The sequence below is a fragment of the Pristiophorus japonicus genome, chromosome 6, assembly GCF_044704955.1.
Source record: "Pristiophorus japonicus isolate sPriJap1 chromosome 6, sPriJap1.hap1, whole genome shotgun sequence".
NCBI classification, from domain to species: domain Eukaryota; kingdom Metazoa; phylum Chordata; class Chondrichthyes; family Pristiophoridae; genus Pristiophorus; species Pristiophorus japonicus.
In genome coordinates, this window is record NC_091982.1 from 69,951,395 (window position 1) to 69,968,252 (window position 16,858).

Consider the following 16,858-nt stretch of genomic DNA (forward strand, 5'->3'; position numbering starts at 1 on the left):
CTGCCCTGCCACCTTCAGCGATTTGTGTACATATACCCCCCGGTCTCTCTCTTCATGCACCCTCTTTAGGATTGTACCCATTCGTTCTTCCTACCAAAATGCATCAGTTTGCACTTTTCTGCGATAAATTTTATCTGCCACGTGTCCGTCCATTCCACAAGCCTGTCTGCATGGACCAAATATTATTCTAATCGCTAACCTTGTTCGAGACGCGTGAATTCTGTAATTACGTGCAAGATGTGAAGGAAATGCACCTTTGGGATAGTAGTTGGTCCCCTGCACATTCTATTATTCTCAGTACAGATCAAGGGGTATTCCGTGTGTTACGGTGGTGCTCATAGGGTAGGATCTCCAAAATGTGTTTGACAAAGTGCCACATAATAGGCTTGCCAGCAATGTTGAAGCTCATGAAATAAAAGGGACAGTGGCAGCATGGACATGGAATTGTCTCAGTGACAGGAAACAGAGAGTAGTGGTGAACGATTGTTTCTTGGACTGGAGGAAGGTATACAGTGGTGTTTCCCCAGGGATCGGTACTGGGACCACTGCTTTTCTTGATATATATATTAATGAATTGGACTTGGGTGCACAGGGCACAATTTCAAAATTTGTAGATGACAAAACTTGGAAGTATAGTGAACAGTGAGGAGGAATGGGAGAGATTGGGGTAGAAATTGCGGTCGGAGACTTCCCGAGGGCAGATGCCTCAGACTTGCAAAAAATCTACGACTTTACCCAGTGGTCTGGAGGTTCATAGATACGTGCTCCTGGGCCTCTCCGGGGGTAGAGGCCCACGTATGCCAGGGGAGCAGGCGGTTCGTAAGGGCCCCATGGATCACATGGGCCAGCCCAACCAATAAAAGGGAATCCCCATTCATACGTTTGTACGTAACTCCCATAAATATGAATGGGGATCACTTACACGAACATATTAAACAAATTTTTAAAAGTCATTATTTAAAATTAATATGCAACTTAATTAAATATTTTAAACAAAAATAATGATGTTTTAACAGGGCTAAAAACAAACCTTATCTTATTGGACAGAGTTTTTAATGTATAAATGAGTGATAAAATGTTATTTTTCTATTTCTTAAAACTCTTACGCTGGTAAAAGCAGGCCAGCAGGTCTAAGAGGCGTAAGAATTTCAGGGGCATTTGGGGGCAGAAGCTGGGCAAATAGCCCAATTCTCCACCCGCGAATGCTCTTTTTTTTCAGATTCAGACAATTTGTTGAGGAGTCTTGACAGATCGCGTTGATAGATGGCAGTGTATGCCTAAACCCGGGGCCCCTACGGGCATGTGCACACGTTGTACACTCCCGTGGGGGCCGCAACTTCAGCCCCAGAGACTTCAAGAGGACATAGACAGGCTGGTGAAATTGCCGGACACGTGGCAGATAAAACAACGCAGAAAAGTGCTACATTTTGGTAGAAAGAATGAGGGGAAATATAAACTAAGGGATACAATCCTGAAGCAGGTGCATGAACAGAGACCTGGGGGTATATGTGCACAAATCGTTAAAGTTGGCAGGGCAGGTTGAGAAAGCGGTTAATAAAGCTCACAGGATCCTGGGCTTCATAAATAGAGGTATAGAGTATAAAAGCATAGAAATTATGATGAACCTGTATAAAACACTGGTTCGGCCTCAACTGAAGTACTGTGTCCAATTCTGGGCACCGCACTTTAGGAAGGATGTGAAGGCCTTAGCGAGGGTGCAGAAAATATTTACGAGAATGGTTCCAAGGATGAGGGACTTCAGTTGCATGGATCGACTGGAGAAGCTGGGGTTGTTCTCCTTGGAGCAGAGAAAGTTGAGAGGAGATTTGATAGAAGTGTTCAAAATCATGAGGGGTCTGGACAGACTGGAGAGAAACTGTTTCCAGTGGCGGAAGGGTCAGGAACCAGAGGACACAGATTTAAGGTGATTGGCAAAAGAACCAAAGGCAACGTAAGAAAAAACTTTTCTTTTTTTTTTACACAGCAAGTGGTTAGGATCTGGAATGCACTGCCTGATAGGGTGGTGGAGGTAAACTCATTCATGGCTTTCAAGAGGTAGTTGGATAAGTACCCGAACGAAAAAAATGTGCAGGGCTATGGGAAAAGGGCGGGGAAGTGGGACTGGCTGAAGTGCTCTTGCAGAGAGCCGACACGGGCTCAATGGGCCAAATGGCCTCCTTCTGTGCTGTAACTGTTCTATGATGAGTATTTTATTTTGTATATTACTAATTACACGTCAACTTAGAAGCAAAAAATCAGAAGTATTTTATGGTATAGATCTGATTGAATTCACTGTGCGGGGCATACGTCTGTGATTGAATTCACAGTACAGTGGGGGATATATGTCGGTGATTAAATTCACATTACAGTGGGGGATATACGTCTGATTGAATTCACAATGCAGTGGGGGATATATGTCTGTGATTGAATTCACAGTGCAGTGGGGGATATATGTCTGTGATTGAATTCACAGTACAGTGGGGGATATATGTCTGTGATTGAATTCACAGTGCAGTGGGAGATATATGTCTGTGATTGAATTCACAGTACAGTGGGGGATATATGTCTGTGATTGAATTCACAGTACAGTGGGGGATATACGTCTGATTGAATTCACAATGCAGTGGGGGATATATGTCTGTGATTGAATTCACAGTGCAGTGGGGGATATATGTCTGTGATTGAATTCACAGTGCAGTGGGAGATATATGTCTGAGTGAATTCACAGTGCGGGGTATACGTCTGAGTGAATTTACTGCAACGTCAAGGAGGCAGAGCGGGACGTTGGTGAGGCCTACAAGAGGCCCAGCAGTTGCAGGGAGCAGCGGCAACGTCGGAGGCCAGCCGGTGCAGCTGCAGCGGGGAGGCAAAAAAGTAGAAAGAAATCGAAAGGTGACGTCACAGCCAAGGGAGTAAGTGATTGGCAAGTAGTTTTTCTTCTTTTTCTTTACCAGTAAGTAACCTTTGCCAAATTAAGTTAATCTCAGGGTTAAGACATGGCAGGAGAGCTCGGAGGTGTGTTATGCTCCTCCTGTACTATGGGGGAAGTCAGGGACGCTTCCGGTATCCCTGACGATTACGTGTGTGGGAAGTGTATCCACCTCCAGCTCTTGACGGATCGCATTGCGGCACTGGAGCTGCGGGTGGATGAACTCTGGAGCATGTACGATGCTGAGAATGACGTGAATAGCACGTTTAGCGAGTTGGTCTCACCGCAGATGAAGGGTACACAGCCAGATGGTAAATGGGTGACCAACAGGAAGAGCAGCGGAAGGAAGATAGTGCAGGGGTACCCTGCGGTCATCTCCCTGCAAAACAGATACACCGCTTTGAGTATTGTTGAGGGGGATGACTCATCAGGGGAAGGCAGCAGCAGCCAAGTTCATGGCACCGTGGGTGGCTCTGTTGCACAGGAGGGCAAGAAAAAGAGTGGGAGAGCTATAGTGATAGGGGATTCGATTGTAAGGGGAATAGATAGGCATTTCTGCGGCCGCAACCGAGACTCCAGGATGGTATGTTGCCTCCCTGGTGCAAGGGTCAAGGATGTCTCGGAGCGGGTGCAGCACATTCTGAAAAGGGAGGGTGAACAGCCAGTTGTCGTGGTGCACATAGGTAGCAACGATATAGGTAAAAAACGGGATGAGGTCCTACGAATTTAGGGAGCTAGGAGCTAAATTAAAAAGTAGGACCTCAAAAGTAGTAATCTCAGGATTGCAACCAGTGCCACGTGCTAGTCAGAGTAGGAATTGCGGGATAGCTTGAGGAGTGGTGCAGCAGGGAGGGATTCAAATTCCTGGCACATTGGAAATGGTTCTGGGGGAGGTGGGACCAGTACAAACCAGACGGTCTGCACCTGGACAGGACCGGAAACAATGTCCTAGTGGGAGTGTTTGCTAGTGCTGTTGGGGAGGAGTTAAACTAACATGGCAGGGGGATGGGAACCTATGCAGGGAGACAGAGGGAAGTAAAATGGAGGCAGAAGCAAAAGATAGAAAGGAGAATAGTAAAAGTGGAGGGCAGAGAAACCCAAGGCAAAAAACAAAAAGGGCCACATTACAGCAAAATTCTAAAGGGGCAAAGTGTGTTAAAAAAACAAGCCTGAAGGCTCTGTGCCTCAATGCGAGGAGTATTCGGAATAAGGTGAACGAATTAACTGTACAGACAGCAGTTAACAGATTATGATGTAATTGGCATTACGGAGACATGGCTCCAGGGTGACCAAGACTGGGAACTCAACATCCAGGAGTATTCAACATTTAGGAAGGATAGGCAGAGAGGAAAAGGAGGCGGGATGGCGTTGCTGGTTAAAGAGGAAATTAATGCAATAGTAAGGAGGGACATTAGCCTGGGTGATGTGGAATCGGTATGGGTGGAGCTGCGGAATACCAAAGGGCAGAAAACGCTGGTGAGATTTGTGTACAGACCACCAAACAGTAGTAGTGAGGTTGCGGACAGCATCAAACAAGAAATAAGGAATGTGTGCAATAAAAGTACAGCAGTTATCATGGGCAACTTTAATCTACATATCGATTGGGCTAACCAAACTGCTAGTAATGCGATGGAGGAGGATTTGCTGGAATGTATTAGGGATGGTTTTCTCGACCAATATGTTGAGGAACCAACTAAAGAGCTGGCCATCCTAGACTGAGTGATGTGTAATGAGAAGGGACTAATTAGCAATCTTGTTGTGCGCGGCCCCTTGGGGAAGAGTGACCATAATATGGTAGAATTCCTTATTAAGATGGAGAGTGACACAGTTAATTCGGAAACTAGGGTCCTGAACTTAAGGAAAGGTAACTTCGACGGTATGAGGTGTGAATTGGCTATAATAGACTGGCAAAGGATACTTAAAGGGTTGACGGTGGATAAGCAATGGCAAACATTTAAAGGTCACATGGATGAACTTCAGCAATTGTACATCCCTGTCTGGAGTAAAAATAAAACGGGGAAGGTGGCTCAACCGTGGCTAACAAGAGAAATTAAGGATAGTGTTAAAACCAAGGAAGAGGCATATAAATTGGCTAGAAAAAGTAACAAACCTGAGGACTGGGAGAAATTTAGAATTCAACAGAGGAGGACTAAGGGTTTAATTAAGAGGGGGGGAAATAGAGTACGAGAGGAAGCTGGCAGGGAACATAAAAACTGACCGCAAAAGCTTCTTTAAGTATGTGAAGACAAATGTAGGTCCATTGCAGATGGATTCAGGTGAATTTATAATGGAGAACAAAGAAATGGCAGACCAACTGAACAAATACTTTGGTTCTGTCTTCACGAAGGAAGATATGAATAACCTCCCGAATGTATTAGGGGACAATGGGTCTAGTGAGGAGGAGGAGGAACAGAGGGATATCCTTATTAGGCAGGAAATTGTGTTAGGGAAATTGATGGGATTGAAGGCTGTTAAATCCCCGGGGCCTGATAATCTGCATCCCAGAGTACTTAAGGAAGTGGCCCTAGAAATAGTGGATGCATTGGTGATCATTTTCCAACAGTCTATCGACTCTGGATTGGTTCCTATGGACCGGAGGGTAGCTAATGTAACACCACTTTTTTAAAAAAAGAGGGAGAAAACAGGTAATTATAGACCGGTTAGCTTGACATCAGTAGTGGGAAAAATGTTGGAATCAATCACTAAGAGTGAAATAGCAGCGCATTTGGAAAGCAGTGACAGGATCGGTCCAAGTCAGCATGGATTTATGAAAGGGAAATCATGCTTGACGAATCTTCTGGAATTTTTAGAGGATGTAACTAGCAGAGTGGACAAGGGAGAACCAGTGGATGTGGTGTATTTGGACTTTCAAAAGGCTTTTGACAAGGTCCCGCACAAGAGATTGGTTTGCAAAATCAAAGCGCATGATATTGAAGGTAATGTACTGACATGGATAGAGAACTGGTTGGCAGACAGGAAGCAGAGAGTCGGGATAAACGGGTCCTTCTCAGAATGGCAGGCAGTGACTAGTGGAGTGCCGCAGGGCTCAGTGCTGGGACCCCAGCTCTTTACAATATACATCAACGATTTGGATGAAGGAATTGAGTGTAATATCTCCAAGTTTGCAGATGACACTAAACTGGGTGGCGGTGTGAGCTGTGAGGGGAACGCTAAGAGGCTGCAGGGTGACTTGGACAGGTTAGGTGAATGGGCAAATGCATGGCAGATGCAATATAATGTGGATAAATGTGAGGTTATCCATTTTGGGGGCAAAAACACAAAGGCAGATTATTTGAATGGTGGCAGATTAGGAAAAGGGGAGGTGCAACGAGACCTGGGTGTCATGGTTCATCAGTCATTGAAGGTTGGCATGCAGGTACAACAGGCGGTGAAGGCAGCAAATGGTATGTTGGCCTTCATAGCTAGGGGATTTGAGTATAGGAGCAGGGAGGTCTTACTGCAGTTGTACAGGGCCTTAGTGAGGCCTCACCTGGAATAGTGTGTTCAGTTTTGGTCTCCTAATCTGAGGAAGGACGTTCTTGCTATTGAGGGAGTGCAGCGAAGGTTCACCAGACTAATTCTAGGGATGGCTGGACTGTCATACGAGAGACTGGATCAACTTGGCCTTTATTCACTGGAGTTTAGAAGGATGAGAGGGAATCTCATAGAAACGTCTAAGATTCTTACGGCACTGGACAGGTTAGATGCGGGAAGAATGCTCCCGATGTTGGAGAGGTCCAGAACCAGGGACATAGTCTTAGGATAAGGGGTAGGCCATTTAGGACTGAGATGAGGAGAAACTTCTTCACTCAGAGTTGTTAGCTGTGGAATTCCCTGCCGCAGAGAGTTGTTGATGCCAGTTCATTGGATATATTCAAGAGGGAGTTAGATATTGCCCTTACGGCTAAGGGGATCAAGGGGTATGGAGAGAAAGCAGGAAAGGGGTACTGAGGGAATGATCAGCCATGATCTTATTGAATGGCAGCGCAGGCTCGAAGGGCCGAATGGCCTACTCCTGCACCTATTTTCTATGTTTCTATGTATATGTCTGTGATTGAATTCACAGAGCAGGGTATACGTCTGTGATTGAATTCACTGCGTGGGTATATATCTGATTGAATTTACTGTAATAGAGTCCTAGAAATTTACAGCACGGAAGGAGGCCATTTTGGCCCATCGTGTCCGCGCCGGCCGACAAAGAGCTCTACCGACTAATCCCACTTTCCAGCTCTCAATCCATAGCCCTGCAGGTTATGGCACTTCAGGTGCACATCCAAGTACTTTTTAAATGTGGTGAGGATTTCTGCCTCTACCACCCTTTCAGGCAGTGAGTTCCAGACCCCCACCATCCTCTGGGTGAAGAAATTTCCCCTCAAATCCCCTCTAGACCTCCTATCAATTACTTTAAATCTACGACCCCCAGTTGTCGACTCATCTGCCAAGGGAAATAAGTCTTTCTTATCCACTCTGTCTAGGCCCCTCAATTTTATACACCTCAATCAGGTCTCCTCTCAGCCTCCTCTGTTCCAAGGAAAGCAACCCCAGCCTATCCAATCTTTCCTCATAGCCAAAGTTTTACAGTCCAGGCAACATCCTCGTAAATCTCCTCTGTACGCTCTCAACAGGAAGGATGTGATTGCACTAATGTGGTGACTAGAACTGCACGCAGTACTCTAGCTGTGGCCTACCTGGTGTGTTATACAGTTCAAGCATAACTTTCATGCTCTTGACTAATAAAGGCAAGCATTCCGTATGCCATTTTAACTACTTTAATCAGCCTGTCCTGCTACCTTTAAGGATCTGTGGACCTACACGCCAAGTCTCTGTTCCTCCACGCCTCCCATTTAATGTGTTTTCCCTTGCCTTGTTGCCCTTCCGCAAATGCATTACCTCACACTTCTAGATTGAATTCCATTTGCCATTTTTCTGTCCAACTAACCAGTTCATTGATGATCCTTCTTACATATCATCCCTCCTCACAGCTTTAATTGTTTCTTTAATCAATATTGCAACCCCCTTGCCTTTATTTAAGCCCCTCTCTATCTTGCCCGAAAACCATGTAATCAGGAATGTTGAGCTGCCATTCCTACCCTTCTTTCAGCCATATCTCAGTAATGGCAGTAGTATCATAATCCCACATGTCCATCTGTGCTCTCAGCTCATCTGCCTGATTTCCTAGAATCCTTGCATTGCAGTATATACCATTTAGCACTGCCAAACTTCCTTGTTGTCTATTTTCTAGCCTTTGTTTCCTCTGCCTTCCAAACTCACTTACTAATTTTCTGCCTTCCATTTCCAGCTTGGCTTATCTCCTTTCTGACAATGCTCTCAGGTTCCCATTCCCCTGCCAAGCTAGTTTAACCCCTCTCCAGCAGCATGAGCAAACCCCCCCACGAGGATATTGGTCCCAGCCCTGTTGATGTGCAACCCGTCCGGCTTGTACAAGTCCCACTTCCCCCAGAAACGGTCCCTATGCCAAAAATCCGTGACTAAATTCAGCGTGTGCGGAGTATTACATAGGATAATATAGGATACTCGGCACCGAAACAGGCCATTGGGCCCAACCAGTCCATGCCAGCGTTTATGCTCCACTCAAGCCTCCTCCCATCTTTCCTCATCTAACGATCAGCATAACCTTCTATTCCCTTCTCCCTCATGCTTGTCTAGCCTCCCCTTAAATGCATCGATACTATTCGCCTCAATCACTCCCTGTAGTAGCGAGTTCCATATTCTCCCCACTCTCTGGGTAAAGAAGTTTCTTCTGAATTCCCTATTGGATTTCTTGGTAACTATCTTATACTGATGGTCTCTAGTTATGCTCTTGCCCACAAGTGGAAACATTCTCTGTATCCACTCTATCAAAACCTTTCATCATTTTAAAGATCTTTATTAGGTCACCCCTCAGCCTTCCTTTTTCAAGAGAAGAGACCCCCAGCCTGTTCATCTGTCCTGATATGTATACCCTCGCATTTCTGGTATCATCCTTGTAAATCTTCTCTGTACCCTCTCCAGTGCCTCTGTATCCTTTTTATAATATGGCGACCAGAACTGTACGCAGTGCTCCAAGCGTGGTCTAACCAAGGTTCGATACAGGTTTAGTATAATTTCCCTACTTTTCAATTCTATCCCTCTAGAAATAAACCCTAGTGCTTGGTTTGCTTTTTATGGCCTTGCTAACCTGTCGCAACATTTAGTGATTTGTGTATTTGTATCCGAGATCCCTTGGTTCCTCTATCCCAGCTGGACTCGTGACCTCCCTATTCTTCCTACCAAAATGTAATACTTCACGTTTATCTGTGTTGAACTTCATTTGCCAATTATATGCCCATTCTGCAAGTTTATTAATGTCCTCCTGTAATTTGTTGCAGTCCTCCTCAGTATTGACTATCCCCGCAATTTGGCGTCATCCGCAAATTTAGAAATGTTTTTGATTCCAAAGTCTAAACCGTTTATAAATTGTGAACAACAGTGGTCCTAGCACTGATCCTTGTGATACACCACTACCCACCTTCTGCCACTGTGAATAGTTACCCTTTACCCCCACTCTCTGCTTTCTGTCTTGAAGCCAGCTAGCTATTCATTCTGCTACTTGTCCCCGATTCTGCATTCTCTGACCTCATTCATCAGTCTAGTATGGGGAACCTTATCGAAGGCCTTTTGAAAATCTAGATAGATTACATCTACTGCATTACCATTCTCTACTCTGTTACCTCTTCAAAAAATTCAATGAGGCTAGTCAAGCAAGACTTTCCCTTTTGAAATCCATGCTCATTATTCATTATTATATTTTTGGTTTCTAGATGTTCTTCTATTTCCTCCTTTAGTAGGGATTGCATTATTTTTCCTACCACCGATGTTAAGCTGACTGGTCTATAATTCCCTGGACATGTTCTACCCCTTGCTTAAATATAATTATTACATTAGATATTCACCAGTCCTCTGACACTACACTTTTTTCTAACGACTTATTAAATATATGTAGTAATGCCTGTACTATCTCATCCCTAGATTATTTTAAAATGCATGGATGCAATCCATCCGGACCAGTGGTTTTATCCTCTGAGTTTGATTAGTTTATTTAATATATGCCCATTTTTTATTTTAAATGTACTTTTCTCATTACTAATTATCATCCAATGGCATATCAGTGATTGAATTCACCGTATGGGTGATTGAATTCACTGTGTGCGGGGTATATACATAGAAACATAGAAATTTACAACGCAGGACGCCATTTCGGACCATCGTGTCCATGCCGGCCAACAAAGACCCACACAGCTCTTGGTCAGCAGCCCTAAGGTTACATACAAACCGATAAACAATGAACAATGGCGGATAGGTAAAGAGCGACCGGCCCAACCAGTCCGCCCCATACAACTGCGACACTCCTTGCACCGAAACATTCTACACTCCACCCCAAACGGAGCCACCCAGGCCAATTGGGGAAAAAGAAAATCTGGGACAATTCCTCTCCGACCCATCCAGGTGATCGAAACAAGTCCAGGAGATCACTCTGGCCGTATTCGATTCCCTGCAGTACTTACCATCGTATCTGCGCCGGCCAACAAGAGCTTATCCAATCCAATCCCACTTACTAGCTCTTGGTCCGTAACCCTGCAGGTTATGGCACTTCAAGTGCCCATCCAAGCGCCTTTTAAATGTGGTGAACGTTTCTGCATGCACCACCCTTCCAGGCAGTGAGTTCCAGACTCCCACAACCCTCTGCGTGAAGAAGCCTCCCCTCATATCCCCTCTAAACCTTCCACCAACCACCTTAAAACTATGCCCCTTCCTAATTGACCCCTTCACCAAGGGAAATAGACCCTTGCTTTCCATTACATCCAGGCCCCTCAAAATTTTGTACACCTCAATGAGGTCTCCTCTTAAGACTCCTCTATTCCAATGAGAACAAACCCAGCCTATCCAATCTGCCCTCATAACTAAGATTCTCCATTCCAGGCAGCATCCTAGTAAATCTCCTCTGCACTCTCTCTAGTGCAATCACGTCCTTCGGCGACCAGAACTACACGCAGTACTCCATCTGTGGCCTAACCAGAGTATTATACAATTTAAGCATAACCTCCCAGCTCTTATATTCTATGCCTCGGCCAATAAAGGTAAGCATTCCGTATGCCTTCTTAACCACCAGATCTGCTACTTTCAGGGATCTGTGGACAAGCACTCCAAGGTCCCTTCGTCCATCCACACTTTTAAGTGGCCTACCACTTAATGTGTATACCTTTTCCTTATTAACCCTCCCAAAGTGCATTACCTCACACATCTATGGTTGAATTCACTGTGTGGGATATATATCTGTGATTAAATTCACTGTGTGCGGTATATATCTGTGATTGAATTCATGCTTTGCGATACTGGTTATGAATTTATGCTCAATCAACATCACTAAAAACAGGTTATCTGGTCAATATCACTTTGCTGTTGTGCAAGCTTGCTGTGCGCAATTTAACTGCTGCATTTCCGACATTACAACAGTGACGGCAATTCAAATGGTACTTCTTTGGCTGTAAAGCTCTTTGGGACTTAAGTCATCGTGAAAGGTGCTATGTAAATGCAAGTCTTTCTTTTTTTCCAGAAAGGAGTAGCAGGCTGACGTACATTATAGCACCAGACAGATAAATCTCGAATACATTTGTCACTAATAGAAACATAGAAAATAGGTGCAGGAGTAGGCCATTTGGCCCTTCGAGCCAGCACCACCATTCAATAAGATCATGGCTGATCATTCACCTCAGTACCCCTTTCCTGCTTTCTCTCCATACCCCTCGATCCCTTTAGCCGTAAGGGCCATATCTAACTCCCTCTTGAATATATCCAATGAACTGGCATCGACAAATCTCTGCGATAGGGAATTCCACAGGTTAATAACTGAGTGAAGAAGTTTCTCCTCATCTCAGTCCTAAATGGATTACCACTTATCCTTAGACTATGTCCCCTAGTTCTGGACTTCTCCAACATCGAGAACATTCTTCCTGCATCTAACCTGTCCAGTCCTGTCAGAATTTTATACGTTTCTATGAGATCCCCTCTCACCCTTCTAAAATCCAGTGAATACAGGCCCAGTCGATCCAGTCTCTCCTCATATGTCAGTCCTGCCATTCTGGGAATCAGTCTGGTGAACCTTCGCTGCATTCCATCAATAGCAAGAACATCCTTCCTCAAATTAGGAGACCAAAATTGAACACAATATTCCAGGGTGAGGCCTCACTAAGGCCCTGTACAACTGCAGTAAGACCTCCCTGCTCCGATACTCAAATCCCCTAGCTATGAAGGCCAACATACCATTTGCCTTCTTCACCGCCTGCTGAACCTACATGCCAGCTTTCAATGACTGATGTACCATGACACCCAGGTCTCGCTGCACCTCCCCTTTTCCTAATCTGCCGCTATTCAGATAATATTCTGCCTTCGTGTTTTTGCCACCAAAGTGGATAACCTCACATTTATCCACATTATACTGCATCCGCCACGCGTTTGCCCACTCACCTAACCTGTCCAAGTCACCCTGCAGCCTTTTAGCGTCCTCCTCACAGCTCACACTGCCACCCAGCTTAGTGTCATCTGCAAACTTGGAAATATTATTTTCAATTCCCTCATCCAAATCATGAATGTATATTGTAAAGAGCTGGGGTCCCAGCAGTGAGCCCTGTGGTACCCCACGAGTCACTGCCTGCCATTCTAAAAAGGACTCGTTTATCCCGACTCTCTGCTTCCTGTCTGCCAACTCGTTCTCTATCCATGTCAGTACATTACCCCCAATACCATGTGCTTTAATTTTGCACACCAATCTCTTGTGTGGGAGCTTGTCAAAAGCCTTTTGAAAGTCCAAATACACCACGTCCACTGGTTCTCCCTTGTCCACTCTACTAGTTACATCCTCAAAAAACTCTAGATTTGTCAAGCAGGATTTCCCTTTCATAAATCCATGCTGACTTGGACCGATCCAGTCACTGCTTTCCAAATGTGCTGCTATTTCATCTTTAATTGATTCCAACATTTTCCCCACTACTGATGTCAGGCGAACTGGTCTGTAATTACCCGTTTTCTCTCTCCCTCCTTTCTTAAAAAGTGGTGTTGCATTAGCTACCCTCCAGTCCATAGGAACCAATCCAGATTCGATAGACTGTTGGAAAATGATCACCAATGCATCCACTATTTCTAGGGCTACCTCCTTAAGTAGTCTGGGATGCAGACTATCAGGCCCCGGGGATTTATCGGCCTTCAATCCCATCAATTCCCCAAACACAATTTCCCGCCTAATAAGGATTTCCTTCAGTTTCTCCTCCTCACTAGACCTTCGGTCCCCTAGTACATCCGGAAGGTTATTTGTGTCTTCCTTCGTGAAGACAGAACCAAAGTTTTTGTTCAACTGGTCCGCCATTTCTTTGTTCCCCATCATAAATTCACCTGAATCTGACTGCAAGGGACCTACATTTGTTTTCACTAATCTTTTCCTGTTTACATATTTATAGAAGCTTTTGCAGTCAGTTTTTATGTTCCCAGCAAGCTTGTTCTCATACTCTATTGTCCCCTTCCTAATTAAATCCTTTGTCCTCCTCTGCTGCATTACAAAATTCTCCCAGTCCTCAGATTTTCTGGCCAATTTAGATGCCTCTTCCTTGGATTTAACACTATCCTTAATTTCCCTTGTTAGCCACGATTGAGCCACTTTCCCCGTTTTATTTTTACTCCAGACAGGGATGTACAATTGTTGAAGTTCATCTATGTGATCTTCAAATGTTTGCCATTGCCTATCCACCGTCAAGCCTTTAAGTATCACTCGCCAATCTATTCTAGCCAATTCACGTCTCATACCAAAGTTACCTTTCCTTAACTTCAGGACCTTAGTCTTTGAATGAACTGTGTAATTCTCCATCTGAATAAAGGATTCTACCATATTATGGTCACTCTTCCCCAAGGGGACTCGCACAAGATTGCTGATTAGTCCTTTCTCATTACACATCACCCTATCTAGGATGGCCAGCCCTCTAGTTGGTTCCTCGACATATTGGTCTAGAAAACCATCCCTAATACACTCCAGGAACTCCTCCTCCACCGCATTGCTACAGGTTTGGTTAGCCCAATCAATATGTAGATTAAAGTCGCCCATGATAACTGCTGTACCTTTATTGCACGCATCCCTAATTTCTTGTTTTGATGCTGTCCCCAACCTCACTACTACTGTTTGGTGGTCAGTACACAACTCCCACCAGCATTTTCTGCCCTTTGGTATTCCGCAGCTCTACCCATACAGATTACACATCATCCAAGCTAATGTCCTTTGTTACTATTGCGTTCATTTCCTCTTTAACCAGCAACGCTACCCCACCTCCTTTTTCTTTCTGTCTATCCTTCCTGAATGTTGAATACCCTTGGATTTTGAGTTCCCAGCCTTGGTCACCCTGGAGCCATGTCTCCGTAATCCCAATTATATCGTATTTGTTAATAGCTGCCTGTGCAGTTAAATCGTCCACCTTATTACGAATACTTCTTGCATTGAGGCACAGAGCCTTCAGGCTTGTCTTTTTAACACACTTTGTCCCTTTAGAATTTTGCTGTAATGTGGCCTTTTTGATTTTTGTTTTAGGTTTCTCTGCCCTCCACTTTTACTTTCCTTCTTTCTATCTTTTGCTTCTGCCCCCATTTTACTTCCGTTTCCCTGCATAGGTTCCCATCCCCCTGCCATATTAGCTTAACCTCCCCCCTCCCCCCCGCCCCAGACATCGGTTCCGGTCCTGGTCCTGCCCAGGTGCAGACCATCCGGTTTGTACTGGTCCCACCTCCCCCAGAACCGGTTCCATTGTCCCAGGAATTTGAATCCCTCCCTCCTGCATCATGCCTCAAGCCACATACTGATCTTAGCTATCCTGCCATTCCTACTCTGACGAGCACGTGGCACTGGTAGCAATCCTGAGATTACTACCTTTGAGGTTCTACTTTTTAATTTAACTCCTCGCTCCCTAAACTCAGCTTGTAGGACATCATCCCGGTTTTTTTTACCTATATCGTTGGTGCCTATATATACCCATATGTACCACAACAGCTGACTGGTCACCCTCCCCTCCCAGAATGCGCTGCAGCCGCTCCGAGACATCCTTGACCCTTGCACCTTGAATACTATTTGCCATAGTTCTGCCCACTTGACCAGTTGATTGATATCTTCCTGCAGTCTACAGCTTTCTTCTTCATTATCACACAGCAGATTTTAGTATCATCTGCAAACTTTTTAATCATACCCGCTACATTAAGTCTAGATCATTGATATATACCACAACAAGCAAGGGACCTAGTACTGAACCCTGCAGAACCCCACTGGAAACAGTCTTCCAGTCAGAAAAACACCCATCAACCATTACCCTCTGCTTCCTGCCTCAACCAACTTGGGATCCAACTTGCCACTTTGCCCTGGATCCCATGGGCTTTTACTTTCGTGACCAGTCTACCATGTAGGACCTTATCAAAAGCCTTACTAAAATCCATATACACTACATCATATGCACTACTCTCATCGGCCCTCCTTGTTACATCCTCAAAAAATTCAATCTGGTCCGACACGACCTTCCCTTAACAAATCCATGCTGTCGGCCCTTGATTAATCCATGTCTCTCTAAAAGAAGATTTATCCTGGGAGTGTTAGTGTTGGGAAGTGTCCAGGACACAAGACCAGGATCAGAGCACAAGCTGAAAAGGCTTCACCAGAGCAGAGCACAGATAAGAGGGGAGGGGGAGGGAGCGAGGGCGAGGGGGAGGGGATGAGCGCTCCTGGGGGGGGCGAGCGCGAGGGGGCGAGCGCGAGAGGGCAAGGGGGCGAGCGGCAGAGCGCCAGAGGGGGCGAGCGAGAGTGCGAGGGGAGCGAGGGGGAGGGGGGAGCGAGGGGAAGGGCGAGGACGATTAAACTGTGGCCACGGCATTTCTGGGGAGGGGCGAGACGAGGACACCTCTAAATCCTGTGAAAATGTATTTTTTAAAGTTGCATTACACTTTTTTTTGTACCCTTTTTGCCATAAAACAAAATGGAGTCCAGGCCCTGCTTGAAACTTCTGCAACAGACTGTCTGTTTGCATAAACATGCTAACCCTGACTGAAACTGCTGATAGCTGATTAATAGCCACCAAACAACACTAAGACTGTCTTGCTGAGATAAGTATCACCCATTGTGCTCCCCTGTATTATCAATTCACCCCCTAAGAGATTACCAGCCATTATCTCTTGTACAGAACTCATCCATAATATGCAAGAAGCCAAGTACCCAATCAACCACTATGGAAATCATGGGCCCAAATAACTGGCCAGGAAACTGGACAATCCTAAAACAATGAAAAGCCGATAATAGCACATTATCACACCCTAATCGAGTCATTGCTGTCTGGCGCACCAAAATCACTTACAAAAGAGACATTTGTAAAAAATGTAAAGACGAGGATGTGGTAATCATTAACTCTATCTGTTTTCATTGACTGCAAAGGCAGAACCACAGGATGGAACCATAACTTGTTTTTTTTAACTGTATAAATACTTTGTGAAACTACCATATTGGGAGTTGTCACTTAGCCTTTGACTGAGTGAGACTCTTCCTTGCTGCAAGTAAAAATTAAAGGAGCATCTACCGGAGCTGATTGTGTTGGAGTCGGATATTGAGAGTCGAGATTTCGACAATCCATTGGAGCAGGACTTATATTTTTGAGCTGCTCATAGTTTTTGGTTCGCTCGTGTGGGTCCATCCTCGACAAAAACAATGAAAATCTATCAATTCAGTTGTTCTTTCTGGGCTAAGCTAAGCCAATAACTCTTAGCCTCTTGCACCCCTCGGCTAGGGATACCGCTGGCACCTCTGCAAAAAAACCACACATCTTGGTCAGTTGTTTCCCTTTCTCTCCTCCCTACGCCTCCTCCCCGTGCCCCCATGTCCCC

At 45.1% G+C, this 16,858-nt stretch overlaps 1 protein-coding gene across 7 annotated transcripts in view; it reads right to left on the reverse strand.

The window, feature by feature from the left end:
- The window catches only part of ints6l (integrator complex subunit 6 like), a 157,540-nt gene that overhangs the window by 70,796 nt on the left and 69,886 nt on the right, over nucleotides 1-16,858 (reverse strand). The window lies entirely within an intron of this gene.